Here is a 23,338-nt window from a genome sequence, read left to right on the forward strand (position 1 = left end):
CTCGAGGTCCCCCACTTTCTTACTAATGCCGACTAGTAATGAACATGAGTGTGGTTAGAGGGATGTAGATGCCAGAGGAGTGTTCTGCACAGGCCAGGCACAGCCTCCACTGAATAAGACTTGAATGTCCAAAGTCTTCTCATCCACATACTCAGGTGGACAGTACAGGAAGATTCTCCCTCCAAACAGGATGGAACTTGCTGCGTCCTTCAGCAATAATCCCCTTAATTAGAAATGACTCTCACTCAGCCATGGAGGCTGCTGGGGGTCAATGCCCCGGAGTGTCCAGGACCAAGACCCTGTAACCAAGGAGTACCACCTTCATCCCCTGCTCCAACTGCGGAGGAGCTCCAGGCAGGGAGGGCCAGCATCCTCTGATTCTCAAACTTCGTGCTCTCTCAAGTCTGAGCTGCCTGGGTCCCACTGGCTGGCTGTCCACTCTTGCAATCAGAGCACACAGGATATGCTCAAGTGCTTATAGTGACTGACAATATGTCCCCATTCCTGCTCAAAGCTCCCAGCCTTGTGCTCTCCAATATCCTCCTGGGCCCAGGCCTCTGCCACCACAGTTCCTTTTGCCCATTAGGGGATGGGCATGCTCCATTAGGGGCATGCTCCATTCCCTAACCTTTGATCACGAGGTCTCAACTGGGGGCAACTGTGCAACTGTGTGACCAGGTGTGGTAACACCTGGTAGGCAGAGTCCAGGGATTCTGTTCAGCATCCTTCAAGGTATAGGACAGTCCCCAAAGCCTCAACAAAGACTAACCTAGCCCCAAATGGCACCCACATGGAGGTGGAGGAAGAAACTCTGACCTAGTTTATATTCACTCCAGGAAGGAAGCCTCTACAACCAGAAGGCCAAGGAAGTTCCCTCCCCTGGCATGGCCACCGAGCCCCTGGCCTTCCCCCATCCCCAGAGCTGCATGTCCGAAGAGTGCTCTGCTTGCTCGGTAGCCTGGCACCTATCCTGTCAACATCAATTCCCACAGCCCATGCAGCCAGACCACACAGGACACCGTGGTCTGCTCCATCTACCCTTCATCCTGTTCTCTTTTGGACAGGAAGGGGAAGTGTGTGTTTGGGGTCTGGAGTGCTTCTGGGATAGCAAGTGGAAAATCAAACAATGGTACCGTGATCTGAGGGAAACAGGTGTTCTGGAACTGAGGAAACTGAGGCACAAGCAGCTCTAGCCCAGAGGGACCCCAGGAGAGCAGGGATGACCTCAAACTCCTGTCCATATGGCGGCCCCAGGCCTGGAGGTGGACAGACCTCTGAGCATAAAGACTCGTGACCCAGCCAGCCATGCCTGGCCCGTGGCCTCTGCCTAGTCCTAATGGGCTTCTTTCTTTTTTCATTTACCAAGTGTTTCCTGAGTATGATCTAAACCTGGCACAGTGGCCTCAGAAGCGGGGGTCCTGAGGTGTCTCACCCTCTGCTGGAAGCCTGGTTACCCATGGCTCCTAAACGGTCCTGTGGCTGCCTCGTTCTTTCCTTAGAGTACGTTCCCAGAGGTGACTCTTTTTTTTTTTTTTTTTGGTTTTTCGAGACAGGGTTTCTCTGTGTAGCTTTGCGCCTTTCCTGGAACTCGCTTTGGAGACCAGGCTGGCCTCGAACTCACAGAGATCCGCCTGCCTCTGCCTCCCGAGTGCTGGGATTAAAGGCGTGCGCCACCACCGCCCGGCTCAGAGGTGACTCTTGGAGCTGCTTGCAGGACTCTGGGTGCTGCCTCTTCCCACACTGCCCAGCCTGCACCACACACACACACCCCAGGCATGCCTACGGCGCTCTGCTATCTGCAGGTTTCCTGGTTGAGGGAGTGTTTCCCTGGCCGTTATCTCCTGACCTGTGGCCTCCGGAGTCTAAGAAAAGGTCACTGTCCCTCATGGTCACAGCCAAGCCTCACCACCCTACCAACGATACACAGTGGGTGCTCAGGAAAAGCTGGCTGAGTGTTCCAAGCCTGTGGTGGTGAGTTAACAGAGATCGAGCTCTCATGGGGATCAATCAGAGCACCCTAGTCCTGAGCCAGCTCCCTAACTCCACCTACTCCCAGACTCCTAAGCACAGGTCCCCATGCCTGCCAGCAGCCTTTGGGAAAAGAGGGTGGAAGCCAAGCTCAGGCAGGGGCAAGGCCTGGCAGTGTTACCTAACAGGTCTGAGCCCAGACAGGAGCACTGAAATAGTGGTTCTCAACTTTCCCAATGCTGTGACCCTTTAATACTGCTCCTCGTGTTGTGGTGATAACAACCATAAAATTATCTTCGTTGCTACTTCATAACTTAAGTTTGCTGCTGTTATGAATAGTAATGTAAATATGTGTTTTCCTATGGTCTAAGGCGACCCCTGTGAAAGGGTCATTCGACCCTCAGAGGGTCACGACCCACAGGTTAAGAACACGGAGCAAACTCTTCATGCTTGGGGCAGGGAAGGGTGGCAGTGGAGAAGCAGAGTCCAGAGGAAGCTGGGCCACCCTGCATCCGGCTAGTGTAACCCTCTGCACACCACTGACCTCCATCTCATCCACCAAGGCCCATGGGTCTGCGCAAAACACAGCCCAGTTGAGGACAATCCCAGGAGTACCTCAGAGCAATTACACCCAATCCACCTTATCTCTTCGCTTGCCTTGACCATGCTCTTCTGCAGATGAGCAAACTGAGGCCCGGGGTCAGCTAGAGCACAGGCCATACCCTGTCCCTTGTTGGAAGCAACAGCAGGGGCAGCTTCTGGGTGAGCACTGGTCAGCACAGGCCTGGGTACTCCACAGCCACCCCGTTTGCAATGCTTGAGAATTGTTGGGCCTGGTGTCTCAAGGCCCAGAGCAAATGACACACAGTGTGACTTCTGGGCAGCGGTCTCCTCTAGGAGACTCTCTTCTCAGACTTCCTTGGTGATGGTCTGTTACCCCTACCTCTTCATGGGATCCCCAAACTCACTCTTCACGCCACCATTCATGCTCAGCCCAGAGGGCACATCAGGCACACTAAGTCCCTCTCTACCCCACGACAGACTGTTCCTGATGACCTCCCTTCCCCCTGTATCCCTGGTACCCCAAGGCACAGACCCAATGTCACAAACAGCCTCTTCTCTGGGGACCCGGCTGCTGCTCCTCACTGAACCGGGCACACCACCAGTGCCGCTGCTCCTCACTGAACCGGGCACACCACCAGTGCCGCTGCTCAGCTGCGCTCCACTCCACCCGAAGCCCCCCTTCCTGGGGCACTCCAAGGGCCAGCTAATGCCCAGGAGCTGCCAGTGCTGTCCCACCCTCCAACACAGCCACCTGCCAAGTATCCTCTTTGAGGACCCCAGGCCAGAAGTATTTCCTGCCCCAGGTTCTGCTCTGCCAAACCCCAGCACGCAGCATCACAGAGGGCTTCTGCCATCCAGGAGCACAGATAAGGATAACGGCATCGGAAGGAGAGCTAACATCCAGCATGGCTGTGTCCACTGTCCCCTCACCCTCCACCTTCCCCTCTAGAAGAGAAACCTGCTCCAGATGCCACACCACTGCCAGATCTCACGGCAGGAGAGGAACCGAGGGCTGAGAAGTTTGGGGACTGCCCCAAGGTCAGCTGCAGTCTCATGGTCCAGGCCTGAGTCCTGGCCCCCCTGTGTAAATCACTTGCCGGGCGCTCGCTCTTCAGGATCCTATGGAGCCATACAACTTTGGTAGTGATACAATAGCAGATGCTGAAAAAGTTCCTTGGTGTCAAACGCTTGAGCTCAACGTCTCATGCAGATCTTCTCCAACATTTCTGCCTCAGAACAATCCTAGAGTTGAGTTACTACTCTCTCCACTTGACAAATACAGCTGAGAGAAGTTAAGCCAGCTGCCCAAGGTCACACAGCTTAAAAGTGGATGTGCGGTTACCAATCCAGGCAGTCTGGATCCTAAATTACCCACTTCAACCCTGATTCTAAAACGTCATCTACCTGACCTGTCTCCTCTCTCCTGGAGGCCGAGAGCTGTGAATCGGTGTCTGACCTCTTCCTAGGAGCTAGTCTAGGTGACCTGGGCCGAGGACTAGACACCGATGACAAGCGCCCCAGCAGCTCCCGCGTGCAAAGCGCGGGCGGCGTGCAGGCGCGGTGCCAGGCGACGCCGCGTCTCCCCCACTACAGAAGGAGCAAGGCGAGGCGTGAGGGAAGAAGCAGGGGCCCCTTCAGGGGGCGACAGCTGCGGAGGAAACGACAGCTGAAGAGACAAATCAAGTCCGCCTGACCTGGGATTTTTTGGGGGGTGGGGGGCGGGGAGGCGGACTAGGAGTCAAGCCCACGTCGCGCAGTCACTGCCGACCGGACCGGGAACAAACGCTGCGGCTCGGCCTCAGTTTCCCCACTGACGAAACCGACTCCAGATGTTCCCTGGGCCCCCATCCCCCTTGATCCCATCTTGACCATGCTGGGACTCTGCCAGGAATCCCGTCAAGGCTGGGAGTGAGTGCTCGGGGCAGCCCGGAGGATCCGCTCGGGGCGCAGAACCGCGGGTCGTGGAGAGGGACAGACGCCCCGCCGAGCGGCCTCCGCCCCCCACCGCCTCCTTTGTCCCAATCGCGCCGCGGAGGACAAAGAGCCCCCGCCCGCGCGCGGCGTCCGCGGCGCCGACCCGTCAGCGCCGCACCCCGGCCCATCCGGCGCGTCCCTTCCCCCTCATCCGCCCGCCCTGCCCGGTCCTGCTCACCATGTCGCGGCCCGCAGTCCCGCACAATCTGCCAGCAGCAGCCTCGCCGCCCGGCTCCGCCCGCGCGATAGCCGGGCCGGGCCGCCGCGCAGGAGCCAGACGCCAGAGCCAGATCTGCGGCGGGCGGGGCGCTCCGGCTCCGCCCAGGCCGGGGGCGGGGCGCTCCGGTGCAGCCAACGGGAGACCGCGCTGGGACGACGGGGCGGGGCGGGAGGGGAGGGGTGGAGTCACGTGCGTTCGGGGGGTGGGGGCCCGCGGCGCGCGGGTTTGGGGTAAGCGGGGAGGGGAGCGCAGGCAGCAGAGGGGGGTGAGAGAGGGTGCTGGGCGGCTGGCGGGTCCGCGAGCTGGGGTGGGCGGGCGGCTGGGCTTCCGTGCGCACCTTTTGGGTGCCTGCGGTATTGGGCCTGCTCCTGGAGTCCTTTCTGTGAGAGTAATCTCAGCCCAGTGACAGAGGGGAAACTGAGGCTCACAACAGGCAAGAGTATGGCACACCGCCCCAAGGTTGCAGGCACCGGCAGAGTTGAATGACTCTGCTTTGGAAAGGAGCTGGCCGTTCTTTTTTGGTTAATTCCATCATTATCCGTCCGTACCTTCATCCACCCACCCATCTGCACCGATGTCAGCCACAAGTCAGACAAACAAGGTCCCTGTCCGCAGAGCTGAGGACTGGGGCGCGTTATTTTAATATAACCTCTTAGTTAAGACGCCAAGTGCAGTGCTCTGTTCAGCCCGCTCAACAAATCAAAAAAACCCCAAATAAAAATGTATCATCCCATTTGACATTAGGAACCCAAGGCTCCAGAAGGCTTAAATACTACCGATGTGCTCTTGTGGAGGTAGGATCTGAGGCCAGACATAACTGGCTAGGAACACGAGGCGCTAACTGGTGTAGTGACTGCCCCCAAGAAGAGAGTCCAGGGAGAGGATAGGACACTACATGGTGGCCACCTAGAACTCCCAAGAGGCTCAAGACCTCTGAGGCCCACAGTACTCCCGAAAACTGGAAGGAACAACTTGGTTGGGGCAGATCAGGCTGGGATCTCCTGGTAGCTGGGAGTCCAGCGGCTGCTAACTTTCTTTCCCAGATTCACACAGAAAGTCCTGCACACAAGCTGAGATCACCAAACTGTTTCCTACCTCCCATCTTTGGCCCATGCCATTTCTTTTATCTTGAACATTCTTCCACACCATCTTTTAGATCTCAGCTCTCATGCCCTTGCTCTGGAGGCTTCTCTTTCCCCACTCAGTGGACTCTCCTGTCCATTGTGAAATTGTGTTTTCCAAGGGGTGTCTGATTAACTTTTGGTCTCTATTTCAGGACGAAGCCTGGGCTATCCACTGATGAGTGTATGGAACAGTCAGTGTACAGTGGGTTCTTTTTGTTGTTGTTTTGCTCGTCTGAGACAGGGTCTCACTGTGTACCTCTGGCCATCCTGGAACTCGCTCTGTAGACCAGCCTGGCCTCAAACTCAGAGACCTGACTTACTCTTGTCTCCTGAGTGCTAGGATTAAAGGTGTGCACTTTACCTCTCTGAGCCTTGGCTTCCTCATCTTTGTGCTGGGTCTCATGCATGGGAGATGGAGAGAACGGCAGTGCCTGGCAGTAGCCCAGAACTGCTCAGACCACTTCACTGATGGTAACAGTAATAGGCATGAGATCTTAAAGCCGGAGGCTGGGCATGTGGCTCAGCTAGTAGAACACTTGCCTAGCATTCAAGAAGCCTGGGTTCCATCCCCAGCACTGCCTAAAGAAAACGCAGCAGCACACACCTGTAATCCCAGCATTTGGGGGCTAGAGGCAGGGGCTCAGGTTTACCCTCAGCTACATGTTGAGTTTGAGGCCAGCCTGGGCTACATGAGACCCTCAAAAGAGTGGCAAACACTTAGGTAGGTAGAACTAACCACGAGTTGACTCCTTTCCTAAGCTCTACAGCTTCCCAAACTCAGCTGCCACTGCACAGACAGGAAACAGACACTTAGGGGTGCGTGCCTCAAAGTCACCCAGGAGAGCGCGTCACAGTGTGGATGTTTCAGTCGCTGCTGAACCTGAGCTTCTGCTTGGTGTTTGGTTTGGGTTGGTGTTGAAGACAGGTCTCACTAGGTAGCCCTGGCTGTCCTGTAATTCACTATGTGGACCAGAGATCTGCCTCTGCCTCCCAAGTGCTGGGATTAAAAGTGTGGGCCACCACCACCCATCTGATATTTCAGATCCCGGGAGGTAATTGATCATGTGGGAACCACACTTGGAGCAGTCAGGGGCTGTGGGCTACTGAAGGTGAGAGAGGCAGCAGGCATCCCGCCTGTGGTTAAGCCCACGTGACCAGCTGGGAGCCCTGCACTTGTAACTATGAACCTAACTACTGGTCCTGTACCCTAGCTTTCTCCCCCTGACAAGCAGGCAGGAAGTCTTGCTCTGCTCCTGTAACCTATTTCCTCTGGTCCCTTCTTCCTCCATGGTGACATCTGGCCCAGGGTCTTCCCAGTGGGACTGGCTGGAGCTTCTCAGATTTTCATTAACAAGAAAGATAATTAGGGGCTTGCTGGGGCCCAGCTGGGCCTGCTTTAGGCCAATCTGGCCCTGTGCCCACTTTCCCAGCTTTCCAGGGACACAGGGACAAGAAGGGGCTTGCTGGGACTGGGAGTAGAGCGTCCTCACTAGCCTCAGAGGAGACACCCTGCAGCTGGGCCTCCCGCATAGCTGGCAGTCACCAGTCTGAGCTGGTCAGTTGTTTCCCAGGCATTCCCAAGAGGGTTTAGGGTTAAAAACAAAGTGAAAATTAGTTAGCCACAGGGGAGTTTCCTGATGGGTGAGATGGGAACCACTGGTGAGTTCTACAGAATGAGGCTCAGTGGCACAGAGAGCTTCCCGTTGCTCTGAGGAACAAGCTTCTCTCTCAGGGAGAAGCGGGCCTCACTGGCTGATGGCTTTACTGATTTATCTATGGTTGCTTCAGCCCCTTAGAACCAGAGAGAGGGTTTGCTGGCCCACCTCAGGTAGCTGCCACCCTTGAGCTAGAATGTGTTGTTTTCTATGCATTTATGTCTCAGTTCTCTTTGATTTATGAGCCACATGTTGCTTTTTCATTTTTGATAAGTAACACACTCTGTCCTTTTATTTTTCTTTCTGTTTTTTCAAGACATGGTTTCTCTGTGTATCCCTGGCTGTCCAGGAACTCACTCTGTAGACCCGGCTGGCCTCGAACTCACAAAGATCCACCTGTCTCTGCCTCCTGAGTGCTGGAAATAAAGGCGTGTGCCACCACCACCTGGCTGGAATGCTGGAACATGTATGAATTACTTTCCTCCTTGCTCAGGTGCTGGGATGACCACCACGGGGCCCAGTTTCAGTGATGCTCGACGTAGATGGAACGTAGGGTTTTGTGTAGACGAGGTGGGCCTCAGCTGACTGACTGCAGCCCCAGCCTGTATCCTGTCATGTCTCCCACAAAGAGCACTAAGCCCTGCATTTGTCCTCCATAGTCCAGAACCATAGCTAATAGGAGACGGAGGAATGGTCTTGCCTGGTGTCCTGGCCCACACCTCTCATCCCGGCACTCAGGAGACGGAGGCCAGGAGGATTGAGAGTTCTGGACCATTCCGGGTGAATGTGAGACTCTCTAAAGGGAAAGAGGAGGAAAGAAAGGGAGGAGAGAGGGAAGGAAGAACAAAAAAGAAAGACCTCCTCATCCTGTGCAACTGTCCAATCACAGTGGAGATGAATCCCCGGGGTCCCTGGGCGTGGTGGACTGCCGTCCTGCAAGTATGGTAGCCATTGCCATCTTTATCAGAGCAGTTGTTACTATCCACAAGAGACCTTCAAGAAGGGGCCTGTGACCTTTTATAGATGGAAGGGTTGGGAAGGGTCATTAGACCCCTATCTGAGGCCCCAGCCACTCTGCCCTGCTCTTCCCCTCCAGGTGTATGCAATTCTGCCCCAACTCTTCTGATCTTCCAGAGGTGCTAGAGTGTATAGAAGAGGAAGGTTGCCGTAAAGCCGAGGCCACAGGAAGGACATCATCCATGCTGGCCTGAGACCCTTCTGTGACACAGCTAGCTGGGGATGATGATCACCTGTGCTCCTGTAAGTAATCCCACCAAGCTTCTGTCAGTAAGCTAAATAAACTCATCTGCTCACAAGCTAGACCTGAATGGAACCGTTTTTCAGTCTGTTCTGTGCCCTGAGGCAAGTAGACATTGCTCACAGCTCCCTAGGAAAAGCTAATGCAACGCTCAGTCATGCGGCATTCACGCCACCATGGTATCAGCTTAACTTCTGGCAGGAGCTGTTCCCCAGGCCCATCAGGGCTTTTATCTGTGGCTGAGACCAGCACAGGATGTCCTGTTCTCTGGATCCAAACCTGGGGGTCTCCAGCAGAGAGGGGATGGAGAAGCCAGATGGAACCAGAGCTGGTAGACACACTGACACAGGATTGGGAGCTGCATACGAGCCTAGCGTTGCCATTTGCCAGCTCTGCAGCCTTGGGATTCTCACCTACCTTCTCTGGGCTGGAATGTCCTTATCTATAAAATATAAATGTCTGCCTGGGCTTGCTAAGACCTTACACATACTGTACACACGAACCTGGAGCAGCTATGTTGGACTTGGTCTCAGGAGTTTTACACTCATGTGCTTTTTAAAAAATGTTTTAAATTTTAATTTTTTTGAGACATTGTCTCATGTAGCCAAGACTTGCCTTGAACTTCTAACCATCCTGCCTCTATGTCCAGAGTGTTTTGATTATAGACATGTGCCAACATTTCTGGTGACATATGCTCTTACTTCTTCTGAGATGACTCATTCGCTGGACTGTGGGCGGGGCCTCAGATCTTTGCTGTGCGCACCTGTCTTAGGGCTGCTTTGGTGTCTTTACTACTTAGTGGCTGGCTCCCCTGGGGTAATTCCCCATAGACCACAAGAATGCCTTTTGTGACCTAGTCCATCATCTCATTCTATTCCTTAGTGAGGCACCAAACCATACAGGCAAAGGAAGGGTCTATTTTTTTTCTGGTGTGTGTGTGTGTGTGTGTGTGTGGTGTGCATGCATGTTCTTGTGTGTGTGTGGGGGGGTGCACATTCTTATGTGTGTGGTGTGTGCATGCACTTTTTCTGAGTGTGTGTGGTGTGTTCTCATGTGTGAGCAAAGGTGTATGCACGTACGCATACTTTTGTGTGCACATGCAAGTGGAGGCCTGAGGTTGATGTTGTGTCTTCCTCCACTGCGCCCCGCTTTGTGTTGAGGCAGGGTCTCTCACAGTCTCTGCCTCCACTGCGCCCCACTTTGTGTATTGAGGCAGGGTCTCTCACAGTCTCTTCCTCCACTGCACCCCACTTTGTGTATTGAGGCAGGGTCTCTCACAGTTTCTGCCTCCACTGTGCCCCACTTTGTGTATTGAGGCAGGGTCTCTCACAGTCTCTTCCTCCACTGCACCCCACTTTGTGTATTGAGGCAGGGTCTCTCACAGTCTCTGCCTCCTGTTCACACCCATCTGGGGATGCAAACACCTGCCCTCAACTTGCTCAGCAAGTGCTTTACCCATGGAACCATCTCCCCAGTAGATCAGGCTGGCCTTGAATGCACTCTCTTGCCTCTTCCTCCTGAGTGTTGGAATTAAATAGATAACTAATATGGTGGATATTAGTGGGCAAGGGAAGCTTCAGAGATATTCTAAAATTTATGCTAAAGAGAGTTGAGAAACAAGCCAATTTCAAGATATAGGCCTGATTTGGACACTATGTATTTATGTGTGTGTATGTATGTAGGTATACATACATGTGCATATACATATGCATGTATATACACGCATGTGTATATAAATGTACACACACACACACATATTCCTATTCAGGGTTGCTATTGCTGTAATAAAATACCATGACCAAAGCAAGTTGGAGAGGAAAAGGTTTATTTGTTTACACTTTCATCTTACTGTTCATCACAGAAGGAAGTCAGGACAAAACTCAAGCAGGGTAGGAATCTGGAGGCAGGAGCTGATGCAGAGGCCATGGAGGATGCTGCTTACTGGCTTGCTCATCATGGCTTGCTCAACCTGCTTTCTTATAGAACCCAGGACCACCACCCCAGGGATGCCCCACCCACAATGGCTCAATTACTAATTAAGAAGATGCTCTATAGGCTTACCTACAGCCCAATTTTATGGAAGCATTTTCTTTTTCTTTTTTAAGATAATTTATTTAACTTTTATTTTATGTCCATTGATGTGAGATGTCATATCCCCTGGAACTGGAGTTACAGACAGTTGTGAGCTGCCATGTGGATGCTGGGAATTGCACCTGGGTCCTCTGGAAGAGCAGAAGAGCAGCCAGTACTCTTAACCACAGAGCCATCTCTCCAGCCCCTGGGAGCATTTTCTTAATTGAGGTTCCCTCCTCTCATATGACTGTAGATTGTGTCCTTGACATAAAATTAGCGAGCACACACACACACACACACAATTCTTTATTTAACCAAGTCAAGGACTTTTATTATCCGTTAATGCACCAGTTAGAGTATGGAGAATGGATCAGAGTCATAAGAAAAACCCAGGGTTTTACACATCACTGTTTAGATGTGGACCCAGGGATGCCCCACATCAGGTGCGGCAGCTACACTGGTCGCGTGTACAACCCTGGGTGCACTTCACACAGTCCATGTGACAGAGAGCAGGCACACAGCTCTTCTTGCAGGAGGTGCATCTGCTTTTGCAGCAGGTGCAGGAACAAGTGCATAGAGGCACAGGTGCAGCTGATGTCCAGAGGGTGGAAGCAGCAGTGGGAGCCGCCCTTTGGGGGCCGGAGAAATGGCGCAGCAGTTAAGAACACCCACTGCTCTTGCAGAGGACCTTTCCCCAGCAACCACATGCTAGCTCCAGTTCCAGGGGGCCGAGTGCCCTCTTCTGACCTCTGAGGACACTAGGCATGCATGGGGGCGCACATACATATATGCAGGCAAACATTCATATGCATACAATTAAAAGACTTAAAGACAGGCATTTTTAGAGATATCTGTTCAAACACTGACATTTGACTTGAAATGCTTTTAGAAGTTTGCTTCAAAATAACCTGCATAGAATGTGTAAGACAGAATGGCTGGCTGCAGACTAATGGTTGCTGGGGCCTTGGGGTGGGCAGTGTGTATGGAGGCTTCTAGTCACTGTTTTAGTGTAGGTTTGGAATTCCACATAGTTTTATAATATGGCAGGAATAACATGGTCAAGGCAACCCCATGAAGTGAACAGGGGGGTCAGAAGGGTCAGGGACACAAAGCTGCAGACACTGAGGTGCTGTCCCTGGACCACTCTGTGTCCCCAACAATGCCTAGGGCATGGAGGAGGCCCCCCGCCCTGTGCTGGCCCGGTTAGTTCTCAGGCGGTTGCACCGGTGGCCGGTATGCTCAGACTTAGAACAGAAGGACTGAGGTCTGTGAGGGGGCTGCTGTTTTGTCTTAATATATTAAGTCATTACAGTGGGTGTTTCATTGTATTTTATTTTAGATCTTTCTGTTTCAAAGAAGATTCTTTTCTTTCTTTCTTTCTTTCTTTCTTTCTTTCTTTCTTTCTTTCTTTCTTTCTTTCTTTCTTTCTTTCTTTCTTTCTTTCTTTCTTTTCTGGAGCTGAGGACCAAACCCAGGGCCTTGTGCTTGCTAGGCAAGTGCTCTACCACTGAGCTAAATCCCCAACCCCTCAAAGAAGATTCTTAGAATGAATATAATCAAAATCATACTGAAATCAAAGACTATATCATTCCTGTTCTGCAGTCATTTCCCAAGGACAGTCACTTCATTTCTTTCTTTCTTTTTTTTTTTTTTTTTTTTTTTTTTTTCATTTTTTGAGACAGGGTTTCTCTGTGTAGCTTTGCGCCTTTCCTGGAACTCACTTGGTAGCCCAGGCTGGCCTCGAACTCACAGAGATCTGCCTGCCCCTGCCTCCCGAGTGCTGGGATTAAAGGTGTGCGCCACCACTACCCGGCTAAGTCACTTCATTTCTAAATGGAAGAATTGGGAAAATATTTTATTAGCTAATAGACTGATTTATTTTGGAGATGGGAGCCCAAGATGGCTTCAAGCTCTCCATCCTCCTATCTCAGCCTCTTGAGTGCTGGGACTACAGGCGTCCTCCACCAGGCCCAGCTCGCTGGCTCATCCACCTCTCCTTCCTCCCTCCTGATCTCTTTATTTATTTCAGTGCTAGAGCGGGAGCCCAGTGTCCTGAAAGACTAGGGAAGTGCTCTAGCACTAAGCTATGCCCTCAGCCCTTAGTTCGTGCATTTATCCAGCACACACACACACACACACACACACACACACACACACACACACACTAAAATTGTTATTTTAAGACAGGGTTTCTCTGTGTAGAACAAGTAGACGCTGAAAACTACTGTCTTAGGGTTTCTATTGCTGTGAAGAGACACCATGGCCACAGCAACTCTTCTAAAGGAAACATTTAAGCGTGGGTGGCTCTGAAACTGTTTTCAGAGGTTTAGTCCATTGTCATCATGGCGGGACACGGTGGCATGCAGGCAGGCATGGTGCTGGAGAAGGACGTGAAAGCCTACATCTTGATCCACAGGCAGCAGGAAGTGACTGTGTGTCATAGTGAGAGAAGTTTGAGCAAAGGCGACCTCAAAGCCCACCCCCACGTCCTCCAGAAAGGCCACACCCACTCCAACAAAGCCACCCCTCTAATAGTGCCATTCCCTATGGGGGCTGTTTTCTTTCAAACTACCACAACTACTAACTGCAGAGAAACGGCAAACTCAGGAATTTGGTACTAGCAAATGGTTGGGTCTGAGAGATCTCCTTGTCATACAAAAGACTAATAATGTATAGTATTAATATGTAGTAGAATCTATTAACATAATATATTTAATATATAACAAATATGTATGGTAAGACTAATGATATTTCATGTTATAAATATGTAATATATAAGAAAATATGTGAGATCATAAAATAACAGGAAATTAAATAATTAAGGAAAATTACTGGGAAAAGAGCCAAACTAGGCAGAGCTAAGAGCTTCCTCAATCAGACTCTAAGGGGTGGGGTAGCAGGTCCCAGTGGTGGTTCTAGGTTGTTTTGTAGGGGCAGGATCCTGGGGTTTTGGAGTCTGGCAGGATCTGATCTCAGGCAGAAAGAAGCTTCCAGAAGTGAAGTGGTATCTGGAATGAAGGTAGAACCTTCCTGCTGGCCTGGGTGCCTGTGAGGCGAGAGGTAGCGCATTCCTGTGACAGTGTACTCCAGCCCAGAGCCCTAGAACTCCTGCACTCCAGGCATATGGTTCCTCCCGTGTGCGTGCGGTGTCCCAGTGCTCTGCCACTGCCAGGTTCCTGGCAACCTGGATGATGGAGAACCAGGTGACTGTGCAGTAGCTGAACGGGGTCGCAGAACTGCCTGCTTCATCTGGCCAGGTGAGATCAGAGCGCATGTGTGAAGAGCTCCTGCAGGTCCTGCTGCTGCCCCTGAGCCCTCAGAGGCCCTGAGAATCCATGGCTGCTCAGCTGGGGTGGGCCCTGCAAGACACTGATTCAGCACAGTGGTTCTGAGCCTTAGTTTGTGCATGGGTAGCATGGGCTTGGGATGCTGGCAGACTGGGTAATTGCTCAGAGTCCTGCCTGGGTGGTGCCTCTAACAGGAACGGCAGGATGCAGAAGGGTAGGGGTGTTGTCGGTAAAGTATTTGTCATCCTTGTGAAAGTTCAGATGTGGTGGCAGAGACAGGATTCCCTGGGGATCATTGGCTAGCTAGTCTTCCTGAACTGGTGACATTCAGCTTCAGGGAGAGACCTTGTCTCCAAAACAAGGTGAAAAGGGACAGTGGAAGACATCCCATGTTGACCTCCCACCTCCACATGCATGTGCACACACATGACCGTATTAAATATACCACCATGAAAATGAAGAAAACTGGGATAAATCCTGCATGGAGCGAAGTTCCTGGAGCTCATTTCAGAGTTGCCTGTGCTGCCCTGGGCCTCTGACAAGCCTGTCTTTACTGTGGCTCTGCTTCCTGCGGGAGAGGAGTGAGCAGCGGGAGCAGCTGTCAGCCCTAGGTCTCCAGTTCCTCCTCAAACTATTAAAGCCGCAGAGCTCAGCCTCAGCACCACCATCCGCCCTGCATCCTCCACTGCAGCCACGTCTCCCCTAACTTCTGTCCTCTACAGTCTCCCTACCCTTACACAAGCTGTTTCTGGGTCTGGGGTGCTGTTCTTCTCTCCACTAACTCCTCCCTTCCATTCAAGGCTCTGCTCTGGCAAGCATGCCCACACCCTGCCCTTTCAGCACACCTCCATGTGCCCAGCCAGGTCTTACCTTACCCGATGGTCCCCACCAGACCCTGGAACCTCTGAGGAACAGCACGAGTTCCATCTGGGTAACCAGGGACAATAGATTCTCTGTAAATGTTCATCATAAGCAAATGAATGGATACAGGCCAGCAGACAGACAGGACCAGGGAAAAAACACACAAGACCCCACAAAGCCTCAGTCTCAGAAGGCTTACAGGCCATTTACCTGCTTCCAAATGTCCAGACTTGGTGCTTAGCAATTGCTGATTGATATTTAGCAATCTGGCCTGACCACGCCCATGAAGGCATAGCCCCTCCCCATGATGTGACTGGACTGTTGGGCATTTGGGGAAGTTCTTCCAAAAGGCCCTAGGGCAAGCAGGATCCTGAGCAGTGGATAAGTGACTAAGCCCAGCCAGAGAATGTGTTAGTGGGCAGGACAGGACACGAGCCCTCAGCTTCTGTAGGCCTTGGCTCTCCGGCTCAGCCACTTCTGCTGTTCACCTTCACCTCCAGCCTTCTGCCTTCAGGAAACTCACCCATCCTGTCTGCTGCCTCGGGAGGGGCCAAGCCGGAACCAGGCTATCTGGAAGCAGGAGCTGAGGACAACAGTGTGGACACAAGAATACATTACAGCAAGCATCAAGCTCCCTCCTGGACTGTGGGAGGCCAGCTGGGAGACCGGCTCCCATATTTTACCCAGGGTACTCTTGAGGAGTGAGGGATAAGAGATTTAGATAGAGCCGGGCGGTGGTGGCGCCTGCCTTTAATCCCAGCGCTCGGGAGGCAGAGCCAAGATATTGATTTAGATAGAAGAATAGAGGGGAGAGAAACAGATAGAAACACAGGATAGCCTCAGGAGAGTCTGGATCCTTATCCACCAGCCCCTCCTGTCTCTTCTAAAGGGCTATTTGTAGGAATGCCAAGGGGTGGAGCAAAAGATCTCCTAGCACAGCCAAGTGCAGACCCTTCGAATCACCTGGAAACCATGCACATGGTCAAGCAATCCTCTGATGCAGCTCTGCTGGGTGAAGCAGACTCGGATCTCACTAGGAATCCTTTGTGGCCTCCACACTGGACAGTGGCCTTCCCTGTTGGCAGTGCCTGAGGGACCATCGTTGAGACCCCCAGGATCCTCATGAGACCTCCTCCCGATAAGCCTAGCCCAGACACAGCCTGGTCCCAATTGAATCTCCACCTAGCTATCTAGGAGGAACAGGCCAAGTCCTGGAGACAGATTCCAGCCATCATGGCTGCCCTTCCAAAGAGGACATGGATAAATGAGCCCTATGGTATCATCTCAGAGAGGAATCAAGAGATTATGAGGTGGCAGGGGCTGCAGACTGGATTAGAAGGATCAGGGGGTACCCTCTAGGCACACACAGCTCAGGCCTGACAAATGCCAAGAAGGCAGTCTTCAAACGTCCCCCAGGAGCCGGTAGTGCGGAAGCTTGGAGGAAACCAAGGGTACGGGAAGGGGCTGGAGGAGGGGATCACAGCAGGCCAGGCCCATAGGTGACAAGCGCCCTAGAGAATGTGGCCTGAGAGGTGTCCAGGGTTCCCAGCTTGAGAACTGTGTCCTTTCCCTGGGCTAGCACAGTCTTTCTTCTCCAACCAGCTGGGAGGCCCCTCCCCCACGCTGCCCTGCTTCCTCCTTCCAAGGGCCTTTCCTTTCCTCTCAGCTCAAGTCCCGTGCTCTCTGAGCTGGAGTTTCCCTGTGGGTGATAGCCCAGGAGACTTGCATTCTAAAAGGTCTGTGAGTGAGATTCCTGCCTACTGTGTACTTGCTAAGTGGTGGGAGTGATGTAGGTCATCAGACCCTCACAGCCCACCTATGGCAGCCAGACTCTACAAGTGACCGAGCAGGCCCAGAGAAAGTCAGTTGAACCCACAGGGCTTGGGAGGCAGGGTAGGCCCAGCACAGCTGCACCCCAAAAGCTTGCCAAGCCTTGTTATGCCTCATAAGGATGGGGGGCACTGGGGTTTGTTAGTCCCTTTCCTAGTGCTGCAGTCAGCCCCCTGTGGCTGAGGCCTGACCTCCTCAGGCCTGGCAGGCAGCCTGCCCTCCAGTGCTCCCTCCCTCAGGAGGAGGAAGGAGGACCTTAACTGACAGTTGATCTGAGAGCCTCAGTGAGGCTTGTGGGCGCCACTGTCTAAAGACACACATCACAGGACTGCAGTAAATGCAGTGTCTAGAAGCCGGGCCAGCTGGTGCCTTGCGTGCCAGTGACCCCTCCAGGCTGCCTGTCACTCCACCCTGTGGAGCAGTGGCAAGGTGGCAGCCCCCATCGGCAGATGTTTTTGTTTTAGGGAAGCCATAAGCAGGCCCAGGACCTCTCTAACATGTCCTGAGTGTGGATAATGGTTCAAACTTTGTTGACCACAGTCACCAGCTGTGCTAAAACATTCGCCAAGCTGCACACTTCAAATGGGTGACTCCCGTGGGATGTGAGTCACATCCAAATAAGCCCATTAGACACCCTGAGTGTAGTGAGAGCCATAATTCCAGCACTCGGGGCGCTGACTCCGGGGGATTGTTAATTTCAGGTGAGCCTGGGATACTGCTGTAGTCTCCTTCGCCGTGCTCTGATAAAACACTTTGATAAAAGGCAGCTGCGGGCAACAGAGGGTTTATTTCAGCTCACACCGATGGGGCACAGTCCATCACTGAGGAAGTCATTGCAGGAACTTGGACAAGACGCCCCGGAGAAATGGTGCTCATGCTAGGCTGCCTGCCTAAGGATGGGGCTGCTTTCAGTGAGAAGGACCCTCTTACATCCATCAGCAATCAGGACAGTCCCTTCTAGACAGCCTGCAGGCCAACCTGACCTAGGCAGTTCTTCAGACTTTCCTCTCAGATGGTCCTAGGCTGTGTCTAGTCGACAAGTATTGCTAACTATCACGGCTGCAAAGAAAGACCTTCATCACAAACAACGTTGGTGATACTCAGGCGGCTGAGGCAGGGGACTTATTCAGAGTTCAAGTCTATCTTGGGCTACATAGTGAGGACCCATCACCCCCATCAAAAAAAAAAAAAGGTCATTTGGGTTTGGAATAGTGAAGCATGCCTTTAATTCCAGCACTCAAGAGGCAGAGTCAAGTGTCTGTGAGTTTGGGACCAGCCTGGTATACAAATTGAGAAACCAAACCCTATCTCAAAAAATCAAAACAAAACCAACAATTCAAAACAAAGGAATTTGCAGGGCCTTGTAGCAAAACAACCAAACAATACAGAAACACCCCAGATATCCTACACCCTTCTCCCAAAACACAAGAGTCCAGATCTGCTCATATAAACAGAAAGTTAAAATGAACCATACAACCTCCTGACTTCAAAAATAATTACCTCAGTGACAGTAAGCCGAGCTGCAGTTTCTGGAATGCCTGGGACCTGCCGGGCTTTGTTCGAAGTGTATAACATGGGGTCAGATGGTGCTTACTTGGGGAGGGTGTATAGCATGGGGAGGGTGTATAGTGTGGGGAGGGTGTATAGTATGGGGAGGGTGTATAACATGGGGAGGGTGTATAACACGGGGAGGGTGTATAGTATGGGGAGGATGTATAGTATGGGAGGGTGTATAACATGGGGAGGGTGTATAACATGGGGAGGGTGTATAACATGGGGAGGGTGTATAGTATGGGAGGGTGTATAGTATGGGGAGGGTGTATAACATGGGGAGGGTGTATAACATGGGGAGGGTGTATAGTGTGGGGAGGGTGTATAACATGGGGAGGGTGTATAACATGGGGAGGGTGTATAGTATGGGGAGGGTGTATAACATGGGGAGGGTGTATAACATGGGGAGGGTGTATAGTGTGGGGAGGGTGTATAGTATGTGGAGGTGTATAACATGGGGAGGTGTATAGTATGGGGAGGTGTATAGTATGGGGAGGGTGTATAGTATGGGGAGGGTGTATAGTATGGGGAGGGTGTATAACATGGGGAGGGTGTATAACATGGGGAGGGTGTATAACATGGGGAGGGTGTATAGTATGGGGAGGGTGTATAGTATGGGGAGGGTGTATAACATGGGGAGGGTGTATAACATGGGGAGGGTGTATAACATGGGGAGGGTGTATAGCATGGGGAGGGTGTATAACATGGGGAGGGTGTATAACATGGGGAGGGTGTATAGTATGGGGAGGGTGTATAGTGTGGGGAGGGTGTATAGCATGGGGAGGGTGTATAACATGGGGAGGGTGTATAGTGTGGGGAGGGTGTATAACATGGGGAGGGTGTATAGTGTGGGGAGGGTGTATAACATGGGGAGGGTGTATAACATGGGGAGAGTGTATAGTATGGGGAGGGTGTATAGCATGGGGAGGGTGTATAGTATGGGAGGGTGTATAACATGGGGAGGGTGTATAGTGTGGGGAGGGTGTATAACATGGGGAGGGTGTATAACATGGGGAGGGTGTATAGTGTGGGGAGGGTGTATAACATGGGGAGGGTGTATAACATGGGGAGGGTGTATAGCATGGGGAGGGTGTATAACATGGGGAGGGTGTATAGCGTGGGGAGGGTGTATAACATGGGGAGGGTGTATAACATGGGGAGGGTGTATAACATGGGGAGGGTGTATAACATGGGGAGGGTGTATAGCATGGGGAGGGTGTATAGTGTGGGGAGGGTGTATAGTATGGGGAGGGTGTATAACATGGGGAGGGTGTATAACATGGGGAGGGTGTATAACATGGGGAGGGTGTATAGTGTGGGGAGGGTGTATAACATGGGGAGGGTGTATAACATGGGGAGGGTGTATAGTATGGGAGGGTGTATAACGTGGGGAGGGTGTATAGTGTGGGGAGGGTGTATAGCATGGGGAGGGTGTATAACATGGGGAGGGTGTATAGTGTGGGGAGGGTGTATAGTATGGGGAGGGTGTATAGTATGGGAGGGTGTATAACATGGGGAGGGTGTATAACATGGGGAGGGTGTATAGTATGGGAGGGTGTATAGTGTGGGGAGGGTGTATAACATGGGGAGGGTGTATAACATGGGGAGGGTGTATAACATGGGGAGGGTGTATAGTATGGGAGGGTGTATAACATGGGGAGGGTGTATAACATGGGGAGGGTGTATAGTATGGGAGGGTGTATAACATGGGGAGGGTGTATAACATGGGGAGGGTGTATAACATGGGGAGGGTGTATAACATGGGGAGGGTGTATAGTGTGGGGAGGGTGTATAACATGGGGAAGGTGTATAGTATGGGGAGGGTGTGTAGTATGGGGAGGGTGTATAACATGGGGAGGGTGTATAACATGGGGAGGGTGTATAACATGGGGAAGGTGTATAGTATGGGGAGGGTGTATAGTGTGGGGAGGGTGTATAGTGTGGGGAGGGTGTATAGTGTGGGGAGGGTGTATAACATGGGGAGGGTGTATAACATGGGGAGGGTGTATAGTATGGGGAGGGTGTATAGTGTGGGGAGGGTGTATAACATGGGGAGGGTGTATAACATGGGGAGGGTGTATAACATGGGGAGGGTGTATAACATGGGGAGGGTGTATAGTATGGGAGGGTGTATAGTATGGGGAGGGTGTATAGCATGGGGAGGGTGTATAACATGGGGAGGGTGTATAGTGTGGGGAGGGTTTATAACATGGGGAGGGTGTATAACATGGGGAGGGTGTATAGTATGGGGAGGGTGTATAGTATGGGGAGGGTGTATAACATGGGGAGGGTGTATAGTGTGGGGAGGGTGTATAGTATGGGGAGGGTGTATAACATGGGGAGGGTGTATAGTATGGGGAGGGTGTATAACATGGGGAGGGTGTATAGTGTGGGGAGGGTGTATAACATGGGGAGGGTGTATAACATGGGGAGGGTGTATAGTATGGGGAGGGTGTATAGTATGGGGAGGGTGTATAACATGGGGAGGGTGTATAGTGTGGGGAGGGTGTATAACATGGGGAGGGTGTATAACATGGGGAGGGTGTATAACACGGGGAGGGTGTATAGTATGGGGAGGGTGTATAACATGGGGAGGGTGTATAACATGGGGAGGGTGTATAACATGGGGAGGGTGTATAGTGTGGGGAGGGTGTATAACATGGGGAGGGTGTATAGTATGGGGAGGGTGTATAGTGTGGGGAGGGTGTATAACATGGGGAGGGTGTATAACATGGGGAGGGTGTATAACATGGGGAGGGTGTATAGCATGGGGAGGGTGTATAGTATGGGGAGGGTGTATAGCATGGGGAGGGTGTATAACATGGGGAGGGTGTATAGTATGGGGAGGGTGTATAACATGGGGAGGGTGTATAGTGTGGGGAGGGTGTATAACATGGGGAGGGTGTATAACATGGGGAGGGTGTATAACATGGGGAGGGTGTATAGCATGGGGAGGGTGTATAACATGGGGAGGGTGTATAGTATGGGGAGGGTGTATAGTGTGGGGAGGGTGTATAACATGGGGAGGGTGTATAACATGGGGAGGGTGTATAACATGGGGAGGGTGTATAGCATGGGGAGGGTGTATAGTATGGGGAGGGTGTATAGCATGGGGAGGGTGTATAACATGGGGAGGGTGTATAACATGGGGAGGGTGTATAGTGTGGGGAGGGTGTATAACATGGGGAGGGTGTATAACATGGGGAGGGTGTATAACATGGGGAGGGTGTATAGTATGGGGAGGGTGTATAGTATGGGGAAGGTGTATAACATGGGGAGGGTGTATAACATGGGGAGGGTGTATAACATGGGGAGGGTGTATAACATGGGGAGGGTGTATAGTGTGGGGAGGGTGTATAGCATGGGGAGGGTGTATAACATGGGGAGGGTGTATAGTATGGGGAGGGTGTATAGTATGGGGAGGGTGTATAACATGGGGAGGGTGTATAGTATTGGGAGGGTGTATAACATGGGGAGGGTGTATAACATGGGGAGGGTGTATAACATGGGGAGGGTGTATAACATGGGGAGGGTGTATAGTATGGGGAGGGTGTATAACATGGGGAGGGTGTATAACATGGGGAGGGTGTATAACATGGGGAGGGTGTATAACATGGGGAGGGTGTATAGTGTGGGGAGGGTGTATAACATGGGGAGGGTGTATAGTATGGGGAGGGTGTATCGCATGGGGAGGGTGTATAGTGTGGGGAGGGTGTATAACATGGGGAGGGTGTATAACATGGGGAGGGTGTATAGTATGGGGAGGGTGTATAACATGGGGAGGGTGTATAGTATGGGGAGGGTGTATAACATGGGGAGGGTGTATAGTATGGGGAGGGTGTATAGCATGGGGAGGGTGTATAGTGTGGGGAGGGTGTATAACATGGGGAGGGTGTATAACATGGGGAGGGTGTATAGCATGGGGAGGGTGTATAGTGTGGGGAGGGTGTATAACATGGGGAGGGTGTATAACATGGGGAGGGTGTATAACATGGGGAGGGTGTATAACATGGGGAGGGTGTATAGTGTGGGGAGGGTGTATAGTATGGGGAGGGTGTATAGTATGGGGAGGGTGTATAGTATGGGGAGGGTGTATAGCATGGGGAGGGTGTATAACATGGGGAGGGTGTATAACATGGGGAGGGTGTATAGCATGGGGAGGGTGTATAGTGTGGGGAGGGTGTATAACATGGGGAGGGTGTATAACATGGGGAGGGTGTATAGTGTGGGGAGGGTGTATAGTATGGGGAGGGTGTATAACATGGGGAGGGTGTATAGTATGGGGAGGGTGTATAACATGGGGAGGGTGTATAACATGGGGAGGGTGTATAACATGGGGAGGGTGTATAGCATGGGGAGGGTGTATAGTATGGCTAGGGTGTATAGTATGGGGAGGGTGTATAGTATGGGGAGGGTGTATAACATGGGGAGGGTGTATAACATGGGGAGGGTGTATAACATGGGGAGGGTGTATAGTATGGGGAGGGTGTATAGTATGGGGAGGGTGTATAGTATGGGGAGGGTGTATAACATGGGGAGGGTGTATAACATGGGGAGGGTGTATAACATGGGGAGGGTGTATAACATGGGGAGGGTGTATAGTATGGGGAGGGTGTATAACATGGGGAGGGTGTATAACATGGGGAGGGTGTATAACATGGGGAGGGTGTATAGTGTGGGGAGGGTGTATAGCATGGGGAGGGTGTATAACATGGGGAGGGTGTATAACATGGGGAGGGTGTATAGTATGGGGAGGGTGTATAACATGGGGAGGGTGTATAGTGTGGGGAGGGTGTATAGTGTGGGGAGGGTGTATAGCATGGGGAGGGTGTATAGTATGGGGAGGGTGTATAACATGGGAAGGGTGTATAACATGGGGAGGGTGTATAACATGGGGAGGGTGTATAACATGGGGAGGGTGTATAACATGGGGAGGGTGTATAGTGTGGGGAGGGTGTATAACATGGGGAGGG

The sequence above is a fragment of the Peromyscus maniculatus genome, chromosome 8 (assembly GCF_049852395.1).
Source record: "Peromyscus maniculatus bairdii isolate BWxNUB_F1_BW_parent chromosome 8, HU_Pman_BW_mat_3.1, whole genome shotgun sequence".
In the NCBI taxonomy this organism is placed as follows: Eukaryota; Metazoa; Chordata; class Mammalia; order Rodentia; family Cricetidae; genus Peromyscus; species Peromyscus maniculatus.